At 40.6% G+C, this 26,752-nt stretch overlaps 1 long non-coding RNA gene across 1 annotated transcript in view; it reads right to left on the reverse strand.

Annotated features, from left to right (window-relative positions):
• Positions 1–917: 917 nt before the first annotated feature.
• LOC113949230 overlaps positions 918–26,752 on the reverse strand; it is a 124,270-nt gene continuing 98,435 nt past the window's right edge. The window contains exons 3-4 of the long non-coding RNA XR_003528390.1: positions 9,743–9,801; positions 918–1,054 (exon numbers count right to left, since the gene is read on the reverse strand). This is a non-coding gene — a long non-coding RNA (uncharacterized LOC113949230). The remainder of the gene's footprint in view (positions 1,055–9,742; positions 9,802–26,752) is intronic.

Here is a 26,752-nt window from a genome sequence, read left to right on the forward strand (position 1 = left end):
TCCCAGAAACTACATGGTGAACAAGATTGAAAATGTGTTATTCAGGCCAGCTGAAAGAGATAAGTTTTCGGATACTAGTATAGAAAAATATACTTTAAAACTAGTGATATTTTAAACACAGTGACTAGAATTAATCATGATGCTTCAGTGATTATTTAAAGTTGAAAATATTCTAAGCCAGACAATATTTTCTGAATGGTATAAGTTAATTTTAAGCATAAAATTAAAACGTGGCTGCTGGATTAAATGATAATAATACTATTTCATGTTTTATGATCTATTTAGTGTCACAGACTCCCCAACATACACAGATTTTTAACAAGGTGTCCACACACATTCACCTCAGCTCTCCTACCTTTATTTTCCTCTATCTCTTTACAGGGTTATCTCCAGCTCGGAGTGAATGATTAATTTTATATTTGCCCTCTAATACTCCTTTTGATGCTGCATTAAATGCTCTAATGATGTTAATCACATGCTGCTCCACACTCTTGGCCTTTGGCACCATCCTAAGCACACACACCACCAATCCCTTCTTCTTTTTTTTTGCCATAAAAGTTCTTCTGATAAATCTGGGTAGAACCTGGCAAATCATTTATAGGACTATTTTCAGGAAGGTTATGACTTCAGTTAGAGTTGAACAGGAGCAGCACCTTTGATAATTAGATCTTAGGATTTCTGCAAAACATGTAACTGTCCTGTAAAATTAGTAACATCCATAAATCAGATCCCAAAGAAGTGTGAAATTGTATGTAATGTCTCACATCCATCACCATTCTTACTATCTTTGCTGTTTCTTGACACAGAGTGATACTTTTTAAGAGTTAATGGGTTGTTCTGGACCAGAAATTCCATTAGCACAGTTATCTCTTGGATGTTGTTGGTGTCACTTCTTGTGGGGTCTCCCCATTCCCAGCTGAAGAAAGTCAATGTACCTGAATGTGGTGGCCTTGGTAGTGGTAAAGGTTGGACTGGATGATCTTAAAGGTTATTGCCAACCTAAATCATTCAGATTCTCTCAGAGTTATCCTGTTTTCTCAAAGGAGGGTCCATCCTGTGGCACCAAATACAAAACAGAGACACAGCACAGAAAAAAAACTGTTCAAATACTGAGAAGTTTGGATAAAGCAAGATTTTGGCAGCTCTACACCACATTTGCTTTTAAGATCCCAAAAATTCACTCCAGACAGAGCCAGGTGTTGAAGCCAACTTGCAGGCAGGAGAAAGTCAATAGCCAGAAACGAATGAGAGAGATTTATTTTATAAAGTCCTTGTGCTACTTTGCACTTATTTTCTTCTGAACTTTGAGATGGGATAGAAGAGATCACAGATACAGGTGGGCAATCCAGTGCAGTGAGAACCGCAGGAGAAAACAGAATCCTTCTCACTTTCTCTTTATTATGAAACAAAAATGGAGCTATGAATCATCCCAGCACAGACAAATCATCCAAGGCATCTTAAAACAGCCGCTTGAGTGACTGCTGCAATATCACCTGTCAGTCAACAAAAAGAGCTGCAGGACGTGCTCACCAGCTGATAGAAATGTGCCCAAAGCCAAATGGAGTCATTAAAATAACATGATTTCAGAAGGTCCTCAGCTAAAGAATTTTCAGCCCCTTTGGAGCATATGCAGTGACCTCTGTGTGAGCCAGGAGGGGACAGGTAGGACGGAGGAGGGCAGGGCAGGAGGACAGAGGTGAGGGCAGGAACGACCAGGGATGCACCAGGGATGGAGCTGCACATCACACACAGCGTCTGCAGGGCTCCTGGGTCACCCACAGTACATCTCACTCACAACTTCTGCCAGGTTAAAAAAGAGTTGAGGTTGGAAACAGAAAGGAAAAGCAAAGAGTTATTATTGCCGACGCTTCCCAAACTTCCCAGCTCACAAAAGCAAGGAAGAGCAGGCAGATCATGACACAGCATCTTGGAATTCGGTGTTCCCCTGCCCCAGCAAACAGCACCACATACAAAGATCTTCCCACATATGAATCCCAACCTAGAAAAAACCATATTTTCAGAAAAGTCCTGATATTCCCATGTGAACACATTCACTTTTTTCTTTCCAACAGCTTCATCCCTGCAAAGACTTCTGTGGAAATAAATCCAGCTTCTACCTGGGAGAATAATATTTATATAAAATATAAAACTACAATATTCTGTTTTCAGAAAGACTCCTGGCCTGGGTTTGTGTCTGAAAGTATCACATTTCTCTTGATTTCACAACTGAATTCAGATAATTCAGCTATAAATCAGCTATAAATCTTTCTGTGTAAAAGTCTTTTTGGAAGAAGGGAGCTCCTTTGAGTCTAATCAAAGTTACTACATAATTTTTGTATCTTATTTCCCCGTTTTTTCTCCTCTTTACCATAATAAGTTTATCCTGTAATCTCAACCTTTTTCCACAATATGTCAGAGATTTTATTTAGAACCACAGAATTATAAAATCATTAAGTCCAACCTTTAAGACATATTTGTATATATTCATATATACTTGTATACAAATACAAGGCTTTAACAGGGAAGACACAAATATATACCATAAACTGCAAAAACTGCAATAATATTCTACAATAATTGTCATAAGAATGGTAGGAATGTTGGATCTTGAATCATTTTTTTGAAACTAAAATTCTTGAAGAAATCTTTTTATTCAAAACACAGAAACTAAAGAGAAGAACACCATGACCCCCTATTTCTCATACGTAATTTTAATCCCCCCAGATCATCCCCAGACCCCTCAAAACCTCCTCAAACCACCTCAAAACCCTCCCAAACCCACCTCAAACTCCTCGGACCACTTCCCAAATCCCTCCAAGCCCCCCCAAATCCCCAAAATTTCACCTCCAGCCTCCCCCAAACCACCTCAAAACCCCCCAAATCCCCCCAAAACCAATTGAAATACCCCCAAACCACCTCAAACCCCTCCAAACCCACCTCAAAACCCCCCCAAACCAATTCAAATCCCCCCAAACCACCTCAAACCCCTCTAAACCCACCTCAAACCCCCCCAGGTTCCCCCCAAACCACTTCCAGACACCTCAAATCCACCTCAAAACACCCCAAACCACCTCAAGTAAGGTATGAAATGAGCGAGAAAAACACCCAGTTTCCCAAATGAGGTCACTGATTTTTTAAAAGCCACAAATTTTGCTGTGGGGGTTCCACCCAACATGGCCTAACCCTAAAATCTGTGAAGGGTTTGCCATCTGTTTTCTGTTGCGTCACACAATGAGTCAAACTTCCCCAGTCTGGGGGGGTTTCTTTTGGCAGATGATGCACAGAAGTGTGAAAAGAAAAAAAAAAACACAACAGCCTTTCTGAATAAAATTGTCAACAATGACTGTGACTTGTGCTCTTTTCCAGGGATAAATGATATTTATAATATATGTGTTACGTGATCCGCCGTCAAGTATTTATTAATATTTTGCTGACTAAGAAAGCTTTTGACAGAGTTATCATCTGAGCCCCAGCTGAAGGCAGCACTTCAGAACAGCCCTGAAAAATGAGCACCATAAATAATTTGTAGCAAAGTGAACTTTTACATCTTTCTAATCTCTAAAGAAGCTGCTGACGGCAGAGCTGCCCGTGTGTGGGGCTGGGAGCAGAGCACGCTTGGCACCACGTCACAGGAGGTGCCAGGAGGGCACCACGTCCTGCTGACCTGCCTGAGCATCCCTTTTCTCCACAAATCAGAGAGCAGAATAATCAAACTAAAGTATCCATGTCTCTCTTGTAATTATTTTATTTTATTTTTTAAACTTGGGATTTTTCTTTTTTTTTTTTTTTTTTTTGGAAATATATATTTCCTTTGCAGTCCCTTCCAGGTTAGAATATCCTTTACCAGCTCTCCTGCCTACAGTTTTCCTCCCTTTCTGAGCTCATGTGCAAGTGGTTCTACTACCACACTGACCACCCAGTTCCAAGGGGTGGTTTCATCCAGGCTGAGCAGGTACCTCCATCCCAACCTCCACTTTTGCTTCCAACAGCCCTCTTCAATAAAATGGTACCTTTCAGTGGCACCCAAAGGTGCCCCAACAGTCTCAGAGACCAGTGAAAACAGAACAGTTCCACCCAACCTTCCAAATAACCTTCCTCGTCCTGTTAAACAAATCCCGTTGTGATTTACATTTTAATTGTGATTCCCTGAAATTTTCAGCCCAAACCAGGCCCTCAGCACCATCCATAGGGAATGGATTCTTCTTTATGAGGTGCCTGTTTGCTTTATTCTCTCTTCTGTCCTTCAGGCCTTGTTTCTCCTCACACCCTGCTCTGGCTGTTGGAGTCTCTCTCAGTGCTGGGCAGTTTCTGGAAGTTCCAGTTATCTGGGAATACAGCCAATTTTTCCCCTTTCCTTTTTCTTTATTCCTTTTGACTACTTGCCTTTGTTATAAGAAGAATTCTCAGCGTGAAGGGCAGGGTTGTTGATATGTTTTTAGCTTTGTAATTACTCTGGAAACACAAGGGTGGTTGCGTTGCCCTGAACACTTAAAGCCTTTGATGGAGACCACTTTTAACGGTTTCAACCTCCTGGAGCCACTTCTCCTCTGCAAAGAAAGAATTTATAATCTCTTGCCTATAATCAGATCAAGTGCAGAGCTGAGAAAGGCAGCCCTGATGTGTCAGCTCTGCTTGTGTCAGTCAGAACCCATTAAACTCACCTGTCATTTAGCACATGACCTAATCCAGCTCTCGTCATTCCACTTCCATCTCCAGAAAGAGCTTCCAGTGGCACATAATGATACCCTGAGACACTGAATTTCAACCCTTATCAAGCTGCTTAACCCAGTGTATCGCCCTCAGCTCTGACTGGATCTAAATGGGCACCCACTGAAACTCAGGAGAGTTAAAGTCACCCCACCTGGGACAATTCGGGTCCCCTTTGCCCCAGCACCCAGCGGGTCCAGGAGAGGGGGGCACTGGGTGGCACAGGGGGCTCCTCCACAGCCTGTGTGACACTGAGGGGCTCTTGGTCCCCAGAGGGGAGCACTGGAGGCAGAGCCTGCAGGTGTCATGGGACACGTGCTGCCAGGAGCTCAGGTGGGTGAAGGCTCTCATGGAGAGACCATGGAATCATAGAATGGTTTGGGCTGGAAGGGACCTTAAAGCTCATCTCATTCCACCCCCTGCAGGGACATCTTCCACTAGCCCAGGTTGCTCCAAGCCCCGTCCAACCTGGCTTTGGACACTTCCAGGGACCCAGGGGCAGCCACAGCTTCTCTGGGCAACCTGTGCCAGGGCCTCCCCACCCTCACAGGGAAGGATTTCTTCCCAATATCCCATCCATCCCTGCCCTCTGGCAGTGGGAAGCCATTCCCTGTGTCCTGTCCCTCCATCCCTTGTCCCAAGTCCTTCTCCATCTCTCCTGGAGCCCCTTTAGGCCCTGCAAGGGGCTCTCAGGTATCACCTTCTCTTCTCCAGGTGAACATTCCCAGCTCTCCCAGCCTGGTTCCAGAGCAGAGGGGCTCCAGCCCTTGGAGCATCTCCGGGGCCTCCTCTGGACTCTCTCCAACAGCCCCATGTCCTTCCAGTGCTGGAGCCCAGGGCTGGAGGCAGCTCTGCAGGTGGAGTCTCACCTGAGGGGGCAGAGGGGCAGAATTCCCCCCTCACCTCCACCCTTGCCGTGAGCCCAGGGCACACTTGTCTCTCTGGGCTGCCAGCACAGATGAGCGTTCCCAAGCCAGAGGCACATCCCAGTGTGCCCTGGGTGGGAAGGGCAGGAGAGCAGGAACCCTTCCCATAAACCACTGTTCATATATTGACACATTTACATCTCCATGTTCCACTCTGGGCCTGGGCTGCTCCACGAGGGATGAGGCTCAGGAGGCTGCTGGAACCATTCAGGGAGCAAGTTGTGTCTTCATTTATTCTTAAAGGGCTTAAATGCCAAGGTCCTTATGCAGGTTTGGCTTTTTTAAACCCATCACCACCTCAGCAAGAAGAAACCAAAACAATTCAATCAACAGCACAAAAACCAGGCCAGATTTTAGCAGGATATATAGATATAAATGCACATCACTCTCATCCTAAGACCTACATGGAACAACTTGTCCCAAAACACAGTGTTCACCAGTCAATGCCTAAATCTGGATGCAGAATTAAATGATTCCTTTAATTACAAATGCTCTAGAACTATTTATATATTTATAAAATATCCCTTTAAAGGTACTACTCGTACACACTGCTGAAGGTTCCTTCTCCTTTTAGAAAGGTACTCATTAGTATTTAGAAACGGGTTTCTTCCACCTTTATTGTTGGCCTTAAAATTGATCAAGGGAGGACACAAAAAAATCTGAATTTTATTTTGAAGTACAAAGGTCTTAGAAGCTCGTATACAAAAGCTATAAAAATCCCTAATTAAAACCCTAGAGACCCCAGAGATCTCTAAAAAGCACTTATCTTCTCAGAAGGTAGAGCTTTGTTCCCAGTATATCTGTGCTCATAAACTGAAAATAGGTGAACACACTTTGGGCTGTATAAATTAGTGTCTAATATCCCATGCATCGTGCACAGATACATCTCATTACAAAGGTATTTTTTTTTCCATATTTAAGAATCATTTCCTGGCTTTCAAAAGAGAATTTTTTAAATGTTATCTTATTTACAAGTATAAATATCTTCTGGCTCGCAGATGCTTAGTGGTGGCAAAAGATACCAATATTTTTTTTTCCATCTGTTTACCACACTTTTTCCTTGAAACCAAATTAGTGCACTTTCAATAAATAAAGTTACAGGTAAGAAAAGCAATGGAAAAAAAAAGAGAACTGCTTTAAATAAAGGAAAAAAAAAATCATAGCCTCTTATTTTTTGTGGAGCTGCAAATCTCCCTCTACATCACAAGGAGTTTTGAACTACATTTCTATGGAAGCTGGTGGGAAGGCAGCTTATTTCTCCTGTGTATTAAAGAGAATAATTTATCTTCCAGAAGAAAAAAAAAAAATTATGAGTGCATATGCAAATATCTTCTCCAAATAAAAACATTCTATTAAAAATTCCCATTTGTGAATAAGGTAAATGTTGTGTAACACACAGTCAACACCATTTGTATAAGCAAAATGTAGAATAACATGTTCCAAATGATCATTAGTTTAATTCTATTTTGCCTTGGCTGGGATGGTAGCACAATGAAATTAAATCTTTTTCTCAAATATGTGTATTTTACCATTATTTCATTTCCTGGCACTTCAGGCTACACCAATTTCATCATCTGTTTGTTTCTTCAGAATTTTAGAGACAAGATTTAATGCATTTATTTATGTAAAACCTGCCAGTTTCCCTTTCACTACATTCCTTCAAAGGCCATAGATATCTATTTAAATAGAAAGTGAAAATGTGATTTAACTGAGACATTTGTGCAGCACTTTTTAGTTTGTTTGGGGGTTTTTGTGGAGTTTTTTTTGGCTTGTTAGTGTAGAAATGCTGCCTGGCAACTCATCCTCATCCTTGGAGGTTTTCAAGATTCAACCAGACGAGGTCTGACCTGACCTTGTGTTGGTTTAAGGAGTGTTCAGGCAGCAGAGGCTGACTCAGAGGTCCCTTCCAATCAGCATTTCCATGTTTTAATTCAGATAACTGTAACGTGATTACCACCAAAACCTGAAAAAAACCTGAATTTCTACACTTTGTATTATAAAGACTAGAATGGTGGGGTCTAACTGCACGATTAAAATGAAGATCCAGTCCCTAGTGACTGAATCCTGGGAATTCTGAGAGAGTTTGGGGGGTTAGATTCCATCAGCAGCCTTTCAGCTCCGAGCCCACGTCCCCTCAAGCAGCTCCGCTGAGACTCTCAGAGCCTCAGGCACGGGCTGTCCCGTTCCTAAACTGGGAAGCTGTGTGGCACACAGGCTGGTCTCCAGATGGGAGTGGGAGTTCTGGATCACAGGAGATTGTTTAGACTAGAAAATTATTAGCAGAAAACTTGTACCAACAGCAGGTTTCCCTGCTTTGCCTAATTTACTTTCCGAGCCGCAGACCGGCTACATTTATATTTCTGGGCTGGGGAAAAAAAAAGGTCAAGTTAAGATCTGTGTTGACTGTGCAATATTATTTCAGCATTCCCCTTGATAATATCCTGCTGGAACTGTTTGTTCAGAGAGGAGCCATCATGAATATACAGGAGCAGATCTGAGGTGAATATGCAATCGCTGCCACTCGTGAGGCAGAATTTTAAGTGCCAGTACAGGTGAATGAGCTGCAGGTGCATCTAGTCCTTTCTAAGCCTGATGAGAGTGGCTTGAAGGATTAAAAATGGTGATATTTAGGAGTTGAAGCTGGTTTATGTCATTTAATTCAATCCTAATTAAACAGCAATCCTTTAGGCAAGTTGTGATGGGTGTGAACAGCTGAAGCTCTTAACAGGCTACTCTAAATGAACTCAGAAGTCCAGAGAGTTAGAAAAGTAATGCTAAAACCAACAAATAAACTGGATTAAATACTGCAAATCCACCCATTACTTCCCCTGTAATCACACAGGTATGAAATTGTCATATTTATATACAATAATTAACCTTTAAAACTATAAATTATCGAGCAGACTGAATCCTCGTTCTCTGCACTATTTTTTCACATAACACCAGAACTAACACTTTAAATGATTTAGTTTTTCACATAACACTAGAAGTAAAATTTTAAACAATAAATAGTAGGAAAGTTCCTTTTAAACTCCTGTTTCCAGCTGGGTAAAAGTTCTAATACGCTTTGGTAAGTCCTTGCTTTTGCCACCACTTCCACTCTTCAAGAAGTGAGACAGCACCAGGATTATTAACAGCTTTCCTCCAGCCAAATTTCCAAATTGTCACAGAACTTACTGTTATTTTGCATGAAATCTAAAGTAAGTGAGCCATGCACTTTTTAAGATGCTCAAAATCCAATTTTACACTTGTCTTAATCACTTCAAATCAGTTCATCACACGTACAAACTGCCATCTGCTCACCCATTTATCAAATTTCCAAACAGAAACTTCACTTTGCTGCTTCTGCACAGACACGGCGCATGCTGGGGGCAAGAAATTCCCACAGGACTCCACCTTATCCAGAGAAACCAAATACTGGGAATGCTCTGGGAGGTCTCAGCTCAAAACCATCACAAACAGCAGTGATGTGTCCATGGTGGCTTCACAAATGATGGGGACAATCAAGGGTGACAGTGATGTCACATCTCACATTCTAGTGACACGACAGTCCCTAAAAACCACCCCAACTTTTATTAACACAAGATTATTTTTTTCTTCTATCACTAATCATCCCCCATTCAAGGCCAGGGGGGAGTTGAAATGATTGGCACTAAAATCTAGATGAAGTTTCCTCCTTTCTAAGTGTCACAAACACACACTGGAATTAAAGAACCAATGGGCTTGAACATCAGGCCAGATGTTCAGGGCATAAGAAAGCACACCAGGCAAGCATTTCTGCTAAATCATCCCAAATATGGGCATTTATAAATGTCTAATTCCTAAGGATGGCAGAGTTCTGTCAGAAATACATGTAGATTTTAAAATGGTAAGAGATCACAACCTTATTAATCAGGTAGAAATTCTTAAAAAACCCCTTTCTGAAAAAAACCCTGTTAAAATAACCTTATTTACACACTTGTGGTATGTCTGCAGTAGAGGAAAGAAAAGTAACACACTATTTTATCTTCTGTAACTACTTTCTTACTAGATATTAAGACATTAAAATGTCATTAATATTTTCATAACATCTGAATTTAACTGTTGTCTTCGATTATAAATCCACTTACCTTTTCCAAGGAACTTTCTGGTTCAGGATCAAGAAATGGTCTCCTTCCATAGCAAAAATCTGAAACAGTGATCAGAAAAAATGGATTTCAGTATTCTGTTCATTTAAAGTATATTCAGATAACCCAAATTAGGCACTGACCAGAAAATTAAGAAAGAAAACTAAGATTTTTTTTGACCATCTGCATAAAGTAATAGATTAATGTACATTTGATCTGTATTTTAAATTTTTAAATGATTTTTCCATGATCAGTCTCCCTGATGGGATGAAATAAGTGCTTTCCAGTTATCCCTGTGAGGATACACATCTCTGCATCCCTGCTAATCCTGTTTCCTAAAATAATACTCTGATTAAGCTTCCACTTCTTTTCTTCCATCCTCAGTTTTCTTTGGATCCCAGGTACCAAATTAAGATGATTGACTAAAATGGGATCCCAGCTAAAAATGACCAATTGATCCCTCTGTTATTATTTATCAGTGTTACACCCCTCTCACCTCCTGTTATTGTAGGACCTATATATTTTACAGTAAATACACCATTTTAATGTTCCCTCCTGGCTCCTGAGAATTTTTCCTGAGCTATTTTCAGAAGTTTAAAAACTGGGAAGAGCGAGGACAAAAATACAGCAATGATTAGAGATGTTCATGTCATGAACTGGATTTGGGAGTATATTGGTGTAGCAATTCAAATAATTCTACCTTAAAGAAGGCTAAAGTTAAAATGGACATGGCCAGCTGCTGAGGGGCAAAGTTGGCTTCAATTTACCCCAAATATGAGTAAATAGCTCAGAAATGCACAAAGAATTTCACTGACTTCTATGATCAAACCTTTCCTATTTGCTCCTCATGCCACATGACCACTCTGCTAAAGAATCCACTTGCTGAACTATAAAGTTCCTATAAAGAAAGTGCCCAAATATATAGAAAATATATTGAAATTAAGCAATTTAACAACAGAAAATTATGTAGAAGGTCAGAAAATACCCAGTACAACGTGGTCAGTCAGGGAACCCAGAAACCTGTGCTTTGGGGTCCTCTGGGGCTGGGCAGGGTCAGTACAGAATATTTCTGCTTTGATTGTTCTCCTTAAATCCTTTGCACTTTCAGAAAACATTCTGAACACCTGCAAATGGGTTTTACTCTATGGAAAGCCATAACTAAGGAATTTAAAACACCTTTTTAAGGAAGCAGCAAGCTCATAATGTGACACATTGCTGCTAGCTCCCCTCCTTTTTTTTTTTTTTTTTTTTTTTGTGAAATAGATATTTTTTGGTCAAAATTCTGTCTTTAGTGTCTTTACAGAGAAGTGAGGAACTGACCTTTCAAAATGTATTTTCCAGAGGGGAAACTCAGCAAAGCTAGCTGGACTTTTTCATTTAGTGATGAGTAATTATAGCAGAGGCACGTGAACCACACAGACACGAGGAATAAAGGCAAAGAAAGCCCCTTTAGTTACAGTAAAAGGCTTCTCAAAAAAAATATAAAAAAGATAATTGATGGTACATCTCACATGAAAACCAGTTAATGGGTATAATGAATTTAATTTGGGAAAATCTGAGTTGTAACATATTGTCACAGCTCAAAAAACTCCCTGTCCAGATGATTTGCCACCCAGTAACAGACCCAAAGGCAGAGATTCTCTCTTGCAGGAACCCTATTAATGCCCTGCTGAAACAAATCTGGATTTAATTCCAGCTCGGTGGGTAAGTGCTGTCTGCTCTCCTCTTTACTACCACACCATAAAACCCCAGGAATTAGATTTAGGACCAGCCAGCTGCTTTCACAACACACTGTCAACACCTGATACTTTTTATTATCCCTTTTTGAAGCTTATTATAGTTGTAGATACAATTTCCTGAAACTTTGGTGTTTTGTTGATCAGCAAAGAAGAATAACAAACAAAATTCTACATATATTTTCCTTTAACCCCCCCCAAAAAATCACTTTTCTAGTTATCAGTCTGATACTGTTCAGTCAGTGAAGACCAAAGGTGCTACAAAGGAATGATGCCCCAAATTTTAAGTCTGATTAGCACATGAGTGAGCAATGCAGACTCAGAAGAATTCAGAGAGGACTTTGATAATTCCTGTTTATTCCATGGTCTCCTCTGCCACACTTAGTGCTGTCCATCAACCTCTCCCTGTTGCTGCCTGTATGTGCCATTACCATTTTCAACCCCACTGCCCTTCAACAGACCAGAAGAAGCAGGTGAAAGTCATTCCAGTTGTGTTTTTGTTAAAAACCACATAAACAAAGCTGTAATTAGCCCCAAAAAGGAGGTTTTTAGCATGAAACAAGCTGGTAGATGCAAACTGAAAATCGACACCTAAAATCATGGAGCTTTAGTAGTGTGGTAAGAGCACCAAAATTAAATTTTCTTTAGCAAATTCCATGAATCTGAAGCACTTCTGCTATGCCTGTCCTTAATTACTGTTACAAAATAATAATAATCACACGTGCAAGCTGATTATATCAGGATTAGAGACATATCCCGGGAATTCAGATTTAATAACTGAAAGCATTGATATGTCAGATTATTTGGAAGCTTTTCCCCGCCCTGTAGCTCAGGGCTCTAAAGCAGAATCTCTTCCACAAGTGCCAAGATTTTGGGGACTTTCTCTCTGCAATATTAGAAAATTGCTGATCAGGAAAACCACACAAAGAAATGCTGAAGGATAAGTCAAAGCTAAAGAAAAAGTCAACAGAGGTACCACCAGAAGTAGGACATCTTACATTTTCAAGCACCAAAAGGGTATCAGGACAGGAAATATGAGAGATGGGAGTTTAAAAAATAACTTTGCTTTGTTTTGTAGAACAGCACTGAGTAAACCATGGCTGAACCCCTCTCCCCAATGCCATTTAATTACAGTTTTGTCCCAGAAAAAAAATGTGTAAAAAAGAAAGTGAACAGCAATAAATGACAGTTCGAGAAACATCTTAAAAATGAGCTGCTGAATTTCGTAGAATCACAGAATGGTTTGGTTTGGAAGGGACCTAAAATATCATCTCGTTCCAACCTCCCCACCATGATTTAAGGGATTAAAATTTCCTCCCTCACAGAAGCCAAAAAGGCAATAGCAGCCCGGCCAAGCTCCATTTGGGATGTATTATTCCAGAAATCCCTGTTCCTTGCCTTTGGCTGGCCCTGCTCCTCACACCCATTAATCCCCAAATATCTCAGCCCAGGCATTTACGTAAAATCTCTGGCCACTGCAAAGGAGCCCCCAGATGCTCATTTTTCCTCAAGAGCCAGGTCAGAAAGTTCCTACCAACATCTCTCTGCCCAGGACATCCCCAGCTCGCTCCTGTGGAGCCTGTGAGGCACAAATCCTAATGGATTGTTTGACCAAAGCTAAAAAGAAATGAAGAAATGTGATCCCACCTGCTCCTACTTCATTCAACAGTGCTGGTACCTGAACTGTCTTTCACTGACTGCTCCTCAAATCCCAAATGGGATCCAGGGGTAAACATTTTCTAGGAGTTGAACTTCAGGCTTTTTCCTCAGAGTCAACAGGACTGAGAAATGAATTTATAAATAAATTGTAAATTTATCTCTGGTGGGTCCCCACAGCATTCAAACTCAGAAGACCCAAACTCATTCAAACTCAAACTCAGTGCAGCTCAGTGGACTCTCCTTTCAGGAAACATCTTATTATTTTGGGATGATACAGGAAGAGCAATGTCAACATTTATTCCCAATATAACAGCACAGATTTCTCTAGTCCTTCACCTCAAATCTAAAGTATTTTGTAACTTTTGTCAGACTATCTGAAGGCCTCTAAGGGGAGATAAAGCTACTTTCCTATTCAAGGGAAGCAGAAAACCACTGGAGCTCAAGCCCTGACCAGTTTCCCCCTTCTTTTAAATGAACAGCTTGTACTAAAAGAAGGCTGTAAAACGTTGACTACAAAACAACAAACAAATGGTTTGGCTTGGCTGTGGAACTCTTTCAACACTTTCTACTGGAATAAAAAGCTGTGATTCTACCATGGTTACCTCCACTCTGATTTCTATTGAATTAAAATCTGGCTCAGAGTTTTTGCAAATCCTATTTTGCAGGCAGGCACAATTCCTGCAAACAAAACTGCAACGATAATTGAGAGAGAGTTTTTGAACAACTGCTGTGTTTGTCCCAGTCAATGCCCCTCTGTGGTTCCAATTCTGCCTGTCAAAAGGAAGGATTATTTCCTGAACTTCGGATGATGCTGAATGTGAAGGCTCACATGGGCACAGACACAGAGAATCCCTCACCAGGATTCGTTTCTCTTTATTACAGACTATGCACAGTCAAAATTCCATTCTAAAAATACTCCTTACTAAAGCACAGATTGGCTTGTAGGAGCCACACCAAATACTGGTAGACAGCAGCAAGTGCTGCTCCCTCCAACCCATTCTCCCACTGTGTGACTAAAATGTAAAGACATGCAAAGTCTCCTTTTAAACCCAGAATTGTAAATGTTATTCCACAGAATTTCTTGGGAGTTGACATTAATACTGTCAGTTTGTTGCTGGCATATAGGGGGTGTACACCGTGGATGCTGCTGGACCTGCTTCATCCTTCCCTCTAAAACAACATTTAGATATTGATGGTTAATTAGCCCACAGAATTGTATTTGTTCTAAAATTAGAGGGAAGTTATGACAGATCTAGTTCAGCTTCCTAAAATCACATCAGCCAAGTTTTGTTTTAACAGCTTCCTAAGTTCTGTAATTTTTAAGGCTCAGGATCCAGGATCTGCTCAGTGGAGCCTCCCAGTATCCACCATTCCAGGTCTAACCCTTTATCAGTTCAGAGGAATGTGATAAAGTAAAATAAACTGCCAAAACACAATGACTGGCTTCTTTACAGTGTCCAGCCCATCTCGGTGATGGAGAATTTAAATCAGTGTATCTGTGGTTAGCAAGGTGCCAGCAAACCTCAGGAAAAAATGAAAAAGGAAATAAAAATAAAATGCAGCTGCCCAAATGGAGTCACTCTCTGAATCTGGTCTCTTCTCCTGGTTTCAATGTGTTCCTCTTTATGTTTGCAATGATTCATCCTGGTGGGGATGCTGCTGCCAAAAGATTGCTGGCTGCTAAATAGTTGAAGGATTATTTTACTTTGTTCCTGGTGTATATTTTTAAATCAGCTGACCATTGTCTTTGGGTTTTAACTCTTTTTTAAGAACAACAGGTAAGAGAAGTGATATTTCAACCTCTCTAAACGAAGCCCTGAATGAACCCAGAGACCTTTTTTTCAATAAATCTGGAGAAATCCCGACGCAATAAAAAAGTGAAAGAACCAAGGACTGGGAGTGACCCACGAGGTTTTCTTTGCTGCCTGCAAGTCCTTTGGTGGGCAACTACTGCCCACAGATGGTGCCTTTGGGTGGGATCACCTGTTATTGTCATTTGTCACTCCCTTCCATCCTTGTCATATTCCCAGCATTCCCTCTCCCACATAATGAAGGAAACTGAGCTTTCTGCTGGGCTCACATGATGTACTTCAATGTCTTATTTAGCTAAAAAGCCACACACACCTCCCTCCTAAGGTGAATTTAGCTCACAGCATGAAGGTCAGTATTTTGGAAATGTTCTTGATAGTTAGAAGGGGAAGAAAATGAGTCTTCAGGTGCCATGGTCAGGCTGAGCTTCCGTGGCCACAGCCATGGTGTAGAAGGATGTTGGGAGGTATTTCTGAAGAAGGAGCTGCTGCAAGAACAGGTCTGGCAAAATCTCTCTGTTCTAACTGAGCTGTTACTTGCAAAGCTGTTTCTGTATAATTGCAGAGTATTAAGAGTTTTACTGTTCATAAAAAACAGAGTTCATATTTTGGGCTTGCAGGATTCTGCATCCTGAGAAGGCAGTTTTTATCTCGACCAGCTTTCTCAGAGATGCCAAGCCAGAGCTCCTGAAAGAGCCTCTCAGGGTGTTCCTGTGCTTTGCCTCAGTCACAGGGTTGTGGAAAAGGGAGGGGAAAAGGAGCCCAGCAGCACAAATTGGACTTGTGAAGTCTCAGAATACTGACAGAGCTCTGAGCCAGTTCCTTAGGTATCTACACAACTCCATCCACCTCTGAGCTGCAAGCTGGGGGATAAACTAACAGAAAAAGAAGTATTCTTGAAGGCTGATTGCAAGTCTGAGGCAGAAAGTGAGCTTCCAGGAGGCTGGAAATGTGTAAACCTCCGATATCACACAGTGGGAAAAGTCTCTCTTCTTTTGAAGTTTTCCAGTCTAAAATAAAGTTTCATTTTTAAGCTAAGAAATAAAGGCATAGTTTCACCCCAGTAAGCCTTCAGAGAGTAAACACAGAAGGAAAATGTATTTAGGCATTTTATATCTCAACAAGCTGCAAACAATTAAACAGGCACCCACAAACTACAGGCACTTTGTATTAACATGCTCTAAAGTCTTTGTGAGATGGGATTATTATTCAGTAAAATAATGGGCCCAGGAGTGGTAAATATGCACTCAGACAAAGAAGCAAGTTATGTTTTGAGCTATTTCTTAAGAGCAGCAGTGCTCCTGAAAACCATCAGATCCTTCTGCGATTAGATAAAAACATCCCAGCAGGCAACCCAGAGGCATAAGAGATGTGAAATCACAATTAAACAAAAGCAGAAAGAAAGGGAGAGATTGTGTCAAGCAGATAACACAGAGGCAAATAAAATAACATGAGCTAAGGCAGCACCTTTGAAATGTGGGGAATGTGGTGATAAGATTGGAGTGGAAAACCTGGGAAATCTCTCAAAAAAAGTGATATCTGAGCCATTTATCTCCCAATCAAGGACGGCAAAATCTTTTGCTCGACTTGGAAATAAAAAGCATTAACTGAGGTTTCTAAGAGCTGCTTAGCTGGAAACCTGACCAGCCTGAAGAGGCTGTTAAGCCAAGATTACAGTAAGCCGGGTTTCAAACTGTGTAGAATCACAGGAGGCAATCAAAGCATCTCAACAGAAAGAAATTCCACAGAGATCCTTGCAGGAGTTCAGAGGGAAGGAGCAGGATCTGCCCCGAGGCCATGAAAGAAACCATCGATTCCCAAACATCTCCTCCAGCTCAAACAAACACTTTGAGACCCAGAGACTGGATCCAGGTCTTGTTTTTAATTGGGAGTGGAAGACCAGCAGCTCTGGTGGAGCCTTGCTGGCAGCACAGCACCACCAAAGTCAGCTTTGGAGGGTGATTTGTTGCTGATTGATGTAATATTAAAACATTATCACCCATCATCATGAATATGACAGTTTTAAAACTCTGGGAAAGAAATTCAGGTCTCAAGCTTATCCCTCTTACCACAGGATTCAGAGATAACTTCCCATTTACTCCAACAAAATCAGAACAAACTCAGTGTGGTTAATCAGAACTCAGAGGAAAATCTAACCAGGGGAATGAAACGTGAAATCATAGAGCACAACAAATCTTCCAGGAGAAATTATAGTGCAGGAAAATAGCAGAATGATGGTATTGAACACAAGCTTTTATTTTAAACTGTAAATAACAATGTTTGTCTTGGGATTGGTTTTCAATTACAAGCCCAGTCCAGTCTCGTGGTTTGTTATGTACTTAGCTTTCAGCATGAATTGTAGGGAATTACAGGTTGGATTAAATGAAGAATTTGGTAATGCTCTGCACTGCTGGGCACTCCACTTGTCCTGAGCCTCCAATAACAAAAAATCAAATTAAAAAGCTGTAGCTACACTGTGATTAACACCCAAATGTAACATTTTGGCTCGTAGAGATAATCTTAATGCTGAAATAGTTAATTAACTTAAACAGCATTTTAAATCAACTTAAGCTGCATTTTAAATCAACTAGACCAAATACTAAAATGGACAGTAAATGTAAGAACTGGTGTGAAACACTCTACAAGTGGACCATCACACTGCACTGCATAACAGAATCATAACTTAGCACTTACAGCAAATCCTGATGCACCTACAAAGAAATTTGTGCCTCACGGTCCTGATTTATTTTTATTATCCAGTAACAACACAGCCTTCCTCATTAATAGCAACTTTTCCTATTTTTTAGTGGGTAATAGAGAGGACTTTTTTTATTTTTACATATGCAATAAGTGCTATGAGTTTCCTCCCTGACATTTAACACAGTCTCTTTATCAGCTTAATGCCTTTTCTACTTACACTTCCAGCAATGTATGTTTGGCTTTTCCACCACAGGGCTCAGGATGATGTATAACATCCCACTTCAAGGAAACACAGTATCTTTACACAAGTGCCATGTTTTCAATTCCCTCCTTCCTACTATCTCAATTCTATGCAGAATGGGAAATTATTTATATGCAAAAGATACTCTTAGTTACCTGCTCTTTCTGCCCCTGACCCTCTCTGGAGGAATTGAGGTGAAATATCTCCATCTCAAGGTTTTTTTTTCCAGCTGCCCTCTTCCACAAATTCATATCAGGTTTTGGGTAATTGGTTTGTGTCAGTGCTTCAAATTGTTGTTACTTCACCTGAGCAGCTTAATGTCAAAGTTTATTTTGCCCCCTCATATATATGGATCATATTTTGCCAACATATATAAATGGTTATTAATTTTTTTCCATTCCCATGCTGCTATTTTTTAATGCAGCGCCTCATGCAGAGCCTCCTTAGCAGAAAACAAGAAACAAGGAACATTCTGGAGTAAGAATTCTCGACATCAAATGATCACTCACCACTCTGAAATTTGATCTTGGGTGAAAATTGGTTCTTACCCCAGTATTTGCAGTAGTTGAGCTGAGAACACCAACATCCTAACAGTGTCCAAAAGTCAACATACTGGGGTAAATAAAATGTGATCATCCCTTAACACTCACAGACGGTTATTTTAAATATTTTAAAGGATTGGTGGCTCTCTAATTATATTTTTGCCACCTTGGGGGTAGATTTTTCTGAGGGGGAAAAAACCCCAAATATATATTTATATATATATACTTCACATGCACCAGTTTAGAAGCACTGCACTTTGAGCCAGTTGTGCACTGAGAGAAGGATGTGCTTCCCTACTAAAAGTTCCAGGATACACTACAAAGTGTCACTTCTGTGCCAACCTGACTTTAGTGTTAGGAAGGAATTAGCAGGTTTCACTGCAGAAATCAAATACTTCACATCTTTTTTTGGGGAAAAAAAAAAATCAATAGATGCATTTAAAATAAACCCTGAAGACTCATGCAAATCACCTGAGTTTTATTTTTACCCCCAGAGCTTGTCTTGCCTACCTGCCTCTCTCAGAACTAAACTTCCAGGAGGAAATCCATGTTTCTCCTGCTGCCTTTTGCTCCAGTTCCCAGCAAGAACTCACCTACATTTTGCTCTTCTTGAATCTGAAGAAAAACCTCTCAGACTCCTCACATCCTAATTGCTCAAAACTCATCTTCTGTTGCCCTTAAAAGATGTTGATAGTCTGAATCTCCTCGGATTTCAAAGAAACAGGAGTGATTTCCACTGTATTCAGTAATTTTTACATGCCCTGACCTTTACCCACTCCTGGGGAAACCAACAGAAGAAATAATCACTTGACTGGCTTTGAAAAACGAAGGGCCCAGCTGAATGATCAAAAAATTCCTGAAAGGGGATGAATTTTCCAAGTGTTTAGCAACGTTTTGTCTTTCTCTGCCTGCTCAGCCTCAGGTGCAGCTCCTGCTCATCGCCCTCACCACAAGCAGAAGGGAAATGGGGATGGAGAGCCCTGAGGAGGACCTGGAGCAGGATGAGGCAGGGGAAGGAGCCCTCACATGACATGAAAGCCACGAATACAAGTGTTGGGATTGACAGCACAAGCCCTGTCACCACATCCATGGAATAAATACACCATGGTTTGTGTTCATCACACAGTCAATCTCTTAAGTCCATCAAAATGACAGACAGCACAATCAAAACAAGAGGAATGTGCTGTATTTCAGCACTGGGTAATCATAGGGTTGGTTTCTGAGAGCACTTAAAAGGGAGAAAAGAACTATTGAGGTGGGAGTGATGCAAAACTTAAAATACACACACAGTACCTTCACCCTAAAATGAAGTAGAAACACGAGTGTGCTGACCCAGCAGGTGAGGTATAAATCCTCAATTATCCTCTTTCACCTGCAATGGGAATCACTGGAAATATGAAAACACTGGGATTTCTCAAAGCATTCAGAGGGCAGTTAAATAAGTTTGAGGAAAGAGATTATTTGGGTCAAAGAGTCTAATCCATCTGGCCCAAACACAAAAGAAGGGAAGAGGTGATTTTTGCTCAGCCTTCAGATTACTGCAGTGTTCTAAGGATTACCTGCACATTTAAAGAAGGAACATTTTGGGCACTGTACCACAGTTGCATGAAACTTAGAGCAGATATTTGCTATCAATTTTCCTTAGAAGCTGAGCTCAATTCTGCCTCCTCTTAAAAGCCAGACTAGCTTAGCTTTTAGTCAGGATTTTTAGAGGGTAAGAAGTACAGTGACAGTCCAAATCTTCCTTTTCCTGGAAAAGCCAGATGCCTTAGCTGTTGACAGTAAAAAAAAACCTGAAAAATAATCCAGCACATAAAAGAAGGGGATGTACTGATGGCTTTGTCCATTTGTATGCAAAATATGGCTGGAACATCTTTTTTCCTTTTTAGTGTCCTTAGGCTTAGTGTTTCTAAAACCTATGTTCAATGATGAATTTAAAATGAAGAAACATGGAGAGAAAATGGACAGATAGAGGAAATCCAAACCTGCACCCAGCTGTGTGATAAGAGATTATAATAAAAAAAAAAAATACATGCTAAGCTCTTTGGCTCTCTTGATTTGTGGTAAGGAGGAGCTGGGAAGGAAGGAAATCAGGAATACCCAGATACTCATCCAAGGATGGATTTGCCCTGAAACCTGTGAAAGAATTAATACCAGGATAACGGATGGAGTATTAATCATTGGACACCAGATTCCTTATCTGGCATGCCAGGCAACAAGGGGATGCAGCTTGCTACCAGACAGGACCAGCAAGGACTGACTGTCCTTGGATGTCTTTGTTTCAACTTCAAACCCCCACGGATCAAGCTCCAAGCAGACAAATCTGAAGAGCCAAAGGAGCTGTAAATTCACTCAACTTCCTGGTCAAAGTGGGATTGTTTCTCTGCCTGAGAAGCCCAGGGAAACTTTGCTGCTCCTCGCCCTCCTCCTCCAGCGCCCTCTTGGTCTGTCAGCGGGATTAGAACTTCTGAGGAAGCCACAACCAGAGTTCCTGAGGATTGTAATCAGTCCTAATCCTCAGAGTTACTGAAGCTTTATCCCCATTGCCACTATCCTTTCTCTGCCCTCTCTTCTCTTTACTTTAAACCTCTATAGAAAATAAACCAGTTGGAAAGCAGCTCTATCTGAGGACTACAAAGCATTTCATGCCCCTTTGACACAGCATTCTTAACGCTCACCCTGCAACTCCTGCTAACTGTTGCAAGTCCTAAGAAATGGAAAAGAAGGAAAAAGAGTATCTGAGAGACCAAATAACATGATAGACTAATGGGTAAGAGGAGCCAGCTTGCTTTTAGATACAAAAGGTCCTTGAAGCTTGAAATGAAAGCCCTACTCCACTCTGTTTATGCCCATGGGCAAATGCTCTGATAAAAAAAAAAGTGAGATCAGTAACAACTGTAAAGTACTTCAGCTAATCACATCTAAAAGAGAAGATACACTTAAAAATTTAGTGTAAATAAAGAAAAGAGAAGCCTGCAGTCCTCTTCTGCTCCTCATAGGGCCCCCAGAAGGATTAATTTCTGGGTTTGTTGTTGCACCAGGGGTGCTGGAAATGAGGGTGACCACAATGACACAGTGCAGGCAGGAATAATTCCCACTGCTGTCAAGGGGAAAGCAAAAAAAAATAAAAGGAAAAAAACAAGTCACCCAAAAGGCACAGAAGTAGGAATTGAAACCAGCAGGCTGCTTTTATGCATAGAATCATAGAATGGCCTGGGTTGGAAGGGACTTAAAGACCATCCAGTTCCACACCCTGCCATGGGCAGGGACACTAGACCAGGTTGCTCCAACCTGGCCTTGGACACTTCCAGGGATGGGGCAGCCACAGCTTCTCTGGGAAACCTGTGCCAGGGCCTCCCCACCCTCACAGCAAAGAATGTCCTCCAAATATCCCATCTAAACCTTCTCTCTGTCAGTTTGAAGCCATTCCCCCTTGTCCTGTCACTCCATCCCTTGTAAATGGTTTCTCTCCATCTTTTTTGTAGCTCCTTCAGGCACTGGAAGGCCACAGTGAGGTCCCCCCAAAGCTTCTCCTCTCCAGGCTGAACAATCCCAACTCTCCCAGCCTTTCCTCCCAGCAGAGCTGCTCCATCCCTCTGATCATCTTGCTCAGCTTCCCGAGAGCCACCAACCACAGGATTTTCTTGGGTGCTGAAGTCTGTGGTCTCTCAATAACCTCAAATCCCAGAATCACAGAACAGCCTGAGCTGGAAGAGACCCACACCACCCTTCAGCTCTCACATGGGTGAGTGTTTCAGCCCATGTGTGGAAAACTGCTGACAGCGAACACACAAAACTTCCTGCTGTCCCTCCCTGTTATCACATCTCACAAACAAGAACATCCCAAACATCCACTGTTTGGAGGGAATTTGACACTCCTGGTCACCTTCCCGCTGCAGACACCTCCAACACCTCACTTTAATGACTGGTTGGCAGTTGATCAGATGGAAGTTATCACTACATCCCTATTCCTCCCTTCAATTTCTTTCATTTTCCTCTTCCAATCAAAACAGTTCCCCTATTTCTGCACAGAATATTCCCTGACACCTGTTGGAGGTGTGGAAGTGAGAACATTCAGAGATAAAAAGAGAAATGCTGCTGTGGGGACACAGTTAAAAATCCTAATTCTTCCCAATGACAGCCTCTCTATCTCTCTATAAAAATATTTTTCCACCATAGCATAATACATACCATTAACACTTTTTTTTTGCTTGTTTTTGTTTGGTTGGGTTTTTTTTTAAACATTAACAATTTTTTTGACTTTGAAAATCCTTTTTTGTATAGATAATAAAATTTAAATGCTGTTACATTAAAATTTTGGGTCACATTCCCTTCCCCATACCTTTCTGCATTAGGAGGGAGGAGATAAAGTTTTAATCTTCTATTTTTAATGAAGATTAAGGAACAAGTTCTGCTTGGCTTGCCTTGGCTCACCATACATTTTAATGTATATTGATTTGTATAAATGTCTCATTTAGAGCATATTTTTGTTAGTATTAATGGGCTTTGGACAGGTAAGATTATTCCTCCTGTACCACAGCCAATCTCTTTGGTCAAAGTTGAAGAACACATTACTTTGTTCTGAGATGAAAAAGGAAGACAAAGAGACAGGTCCTGAGACAGGAATATCAAAGGATCGATGTTCCCAGCAGGAACAGACAGTTGGGCCCTGCAAGGGCCAAGCACAAACCTCCTAATATTGACTAAAAGGGGGGTTTTGTGCTCACTTTTGCTAATAATTTTCCATTTTTCAGTAAATTCTGAGTTGATTTTATCAGGAAAGGGATTTATGAAGCACTTCGGAGAGTGAGTTGGAATCTAAAAGGATTTTCCCACTCCCCAGATGTGTGGATTCAGTTCAACTGCCTTTTGCTCTCTGGGTACATGTAATGTGTAAATGAGGGAACCAGCAGTTCATATCTTAAATGGGAGCTTTAAAATTACTTCTTAACCCCCTGTTGTCATCATACAAATAATACAAGAACAATATAATGTAACAACAAAAAATTCCAGACACTTCCTAGGCTGCTGTTTCTGTTCCCTGCTGCTGCCCATTCAGACATTAAATGTCCCACACATGGAATTTTAAGCTATGTGAATATTTGATCCCTGGTGTAATCCAAATATATAACCCAGAAACCTGTAGTAAATGAAATCACATCCTTTTCTTATGGTTTACTGACCAAAAAAAAAAAAAAAAAAATTCAAAATAAAACAGCTAATCCAGATCAAATCATCCACCTCTGGATACCATCTTAGATATTTTACTACTTTCTTTTTCTTCTCTTGAGCCACCATTTCTTAATTAATGATGTTAAATAAATACATTTCAGCAATGACTTAATAAAGTTACACAGTCCTATCATAGATTTGACCTTCCAGTAGATTAATACTTTTGAAAACTGTGATTGATATTTCTCCAGTACTTATTGTCGTGAAAGCTGAAGGCTTTCCTTGCTGACCAGGAAGTATCTTGATCTTTTATTTCAGACTGTAAAGTCTTCAGCACATGACAGGGAAGCAAAGGTTGAGATATCCTACAAATTATGGGAATGCCACATAAATTCCTTTTTCTTTCTCCAGTGGATAAAACCCAGTAACTCCTTCAGATCGGCCTGAACTTCTCTGGGGATTTTGCCACTCACAGAAAAAAAAACAAAAAACCTGGTCAAACCCTGTTTCCAAACCTGCCAGAAAGATTCAAAACCACTAATGCTGCAGCAAATACATCCTGTACCATCAACTCTCTGTGTCTGTGACCACAGTGAAATCATTTAATGGACAAATTGTCCCTTTGCAACTTGATCCGTGTTTTCTGTTTCGGTTTTTGCCCATGCAATACGATTACAAATCAATTATGGCCTTTTTCTAGACCTCACCCCTTTTTAAAATGGACATCATGTGTTTAATGACCATCTCCTGAAAGGTACCATTATGTGTTTTGTAACAACAGATGCACAACGAGACCACAGGGTGTGGAAGCACAAACGGAGGACAAGCCTTTAATCCAACCTTCTGGGAAGAAGAGAGAAAATCAGGGAATCTGACACGTGGCAACACTGTAATTTTCAAAGCACGAAGAAGTCAAAATTAGATCAGTAATGAGAACAGAGGCTTTGGAAATTATTCATCTGCAATGAGAAAGGTAGCAAAGAAAACCCTTGTCAAACCCTGTTTTCAAACCTACCAGAAAGATTCAAAACCACTAATGCTGCAGCAGATACATCCTGAACTGAATGTCATCATAAATAAGTATAAGAAAGACTTTTCTTAGTCTACAAACTTGTCTCACAGCTGGAGGTTTCTCTGGTTATAGCAGGAGACACCTCAGCCCTTCCCCATTTCCCTGTTCTGCTGTGCAGATCCCGCCATCAAAGGCTGGAAAAATACACATTAAACTGACCACAGGCCTCAGGTTTGCATTTTCAGCCTATGATTTTTAATTGATGCCTTTCAAAATGCTGGCAAATCAAAAGTAATTCGTTAAAAGAGGTGCAAAAACCTGCTGGTGATGCAAAAAGCAGTAGGTGAAGGCAATGGGTGAGGTTCATCTGCTGAGCTGTGCAAAAGCTGCAACGTTATTTTAAATATATTTACTACGAGGAGAAAAGGTGTAGAAAACTTTACCCTCTGTCAACACAAACACATTTCACAGGCTCACGTCCCTAAAGATTTATAATTCATGGTGTATTAATGGGATTGCCACCTGGAGAGCCAAAGGATACAAAGGAAAACAAGGCTTTTGGGAAATCTGTCCCTTGTTGGCTTTCTCCAGGGAGATTCTGACAACATTCAGTTTGTGGGTGGAACAAACAAATTTCTTATTTTTAATCCTTGGTGACACGAACACAAAAAAATATTCTTACAGATAAATGACAAAGGTAAAGGTCAGCTCAGCTTTGGGGAACAGGGGTCCAGCCAAGTAAAGCCTTGGAACATATGCCTAATTCTGAATATAATTGACTGAAGTGGCTAAAACTGAGCACCTGCTTAAGTGCTTTCCTGGCCTCGTGCCTAATGAAATATTAATCACAAATGGCAGAGAGCCACTACACCAAGAAGGTCTTATTTATCCCGAATTGAATTATCTAATAATTAAGGCCCAGATAATCAGCCATAGGAGTAACCCTGTCAGTGTTCTCATCTGAATCAGCACATTTCAAGAGTGTTAAACCCACAGTGAAACACTCCTGGTCCTAATTAACCTTGCAAGTGATTTTATTTTGTAAAGAAGCTTGAAAGCAGCAGGAGAAGCCGCAGTGACTGCTGTGCATTCCAGCCTCAAATCCTAAAAACTACTGCTAACTCGTCTATGCACCTCTTTTTCTAAGAAAAAATAGGTATTTGGTCAAGACTTTGCTTGTGCACTCTTAAAAACAGTATATAAGCCAAAGCCAAGGTGTTAAATATTGATTAATTAAATAATCAAATATTAAATCTTTCTTAAATAAGAGGTGAATTATTACAATGAGGAGCAATAGCAAAATCAGAATTGTATTTTTATCACAATAGCAGTTTCACAAGACGAGGGTAAATTGGTCTACTGTTCCCTCTTCTTACAGTTTTGAAATCTAAAATATAGTAATGGTGTTTTTAAAAGAAATAATTTTCCCTGCATTTCCCAGAGACGAATTAAATATATAAAATTATCACCAAATCAAAGAGGTCAGAATAGAAAATGCACTCAAATATTTTTTTAATCTTTCTTCACTCAATATTACAAAAATAATCTACTTCTCTAGAATCAGATTAAAATGTGGCTGACTCCACTGAGTTCTTGGTTTACCAGAGCACAATTAAAGGACTCTCATGTTTTCCACGAGATTTTAATATGTCAGAAATATTTTTTAATTAGGTCTGAACATCTTGCAAATAAAATATTGCACTACAATCGAGTCAAATCAAATTAATATTTGTCAAACACCATTTGGCATTTCCTACCAAATGGGGACAGTTTTGCTCCATGTGACTTTGGATGTGTGTATCCACTGCCTGCCAAAGCAAAGACTGATGAGAACTTGTACGTGTGTTGTATTTGGAATAATTTACTCATTCATCTCAATCTGGCAGAACATTTTAGTTTAAAAAGATGAGAGTTTGGACAATACAACCTTATTAAAATCACTGCGCTGCACAAAAATTCCAACTACTGCCTAAGGAGGGCTGTTGATGTTCCTGCTTTCAAGTGTTGATCTTTTTAGAAAAGGGAACAATTCTGGACTAGTACCTGCTTTTAATCACATCCCCACAGCAAACATCATCTCAGGGCAGGAGCAGTTGCATTTCCATAATGTGATACAGGTGCCCTGGGCTGTGTACAGCAAATC

The sequence above is a fragment of the Corapipo altera genome, unplaced genomic scaffold, assembly GCF_003945725.1.
Source record: "Corapipo altera isolate COAL_440 unplaced genomic scaffold, ASM394572v1 113, whole genome shotgun sequence".
Lineage (NCBI taxonomy): Eukaryota > Metazoa > Chordata > Aves > Passeriformes > Pipridae > Corapipo > Corapipo altera.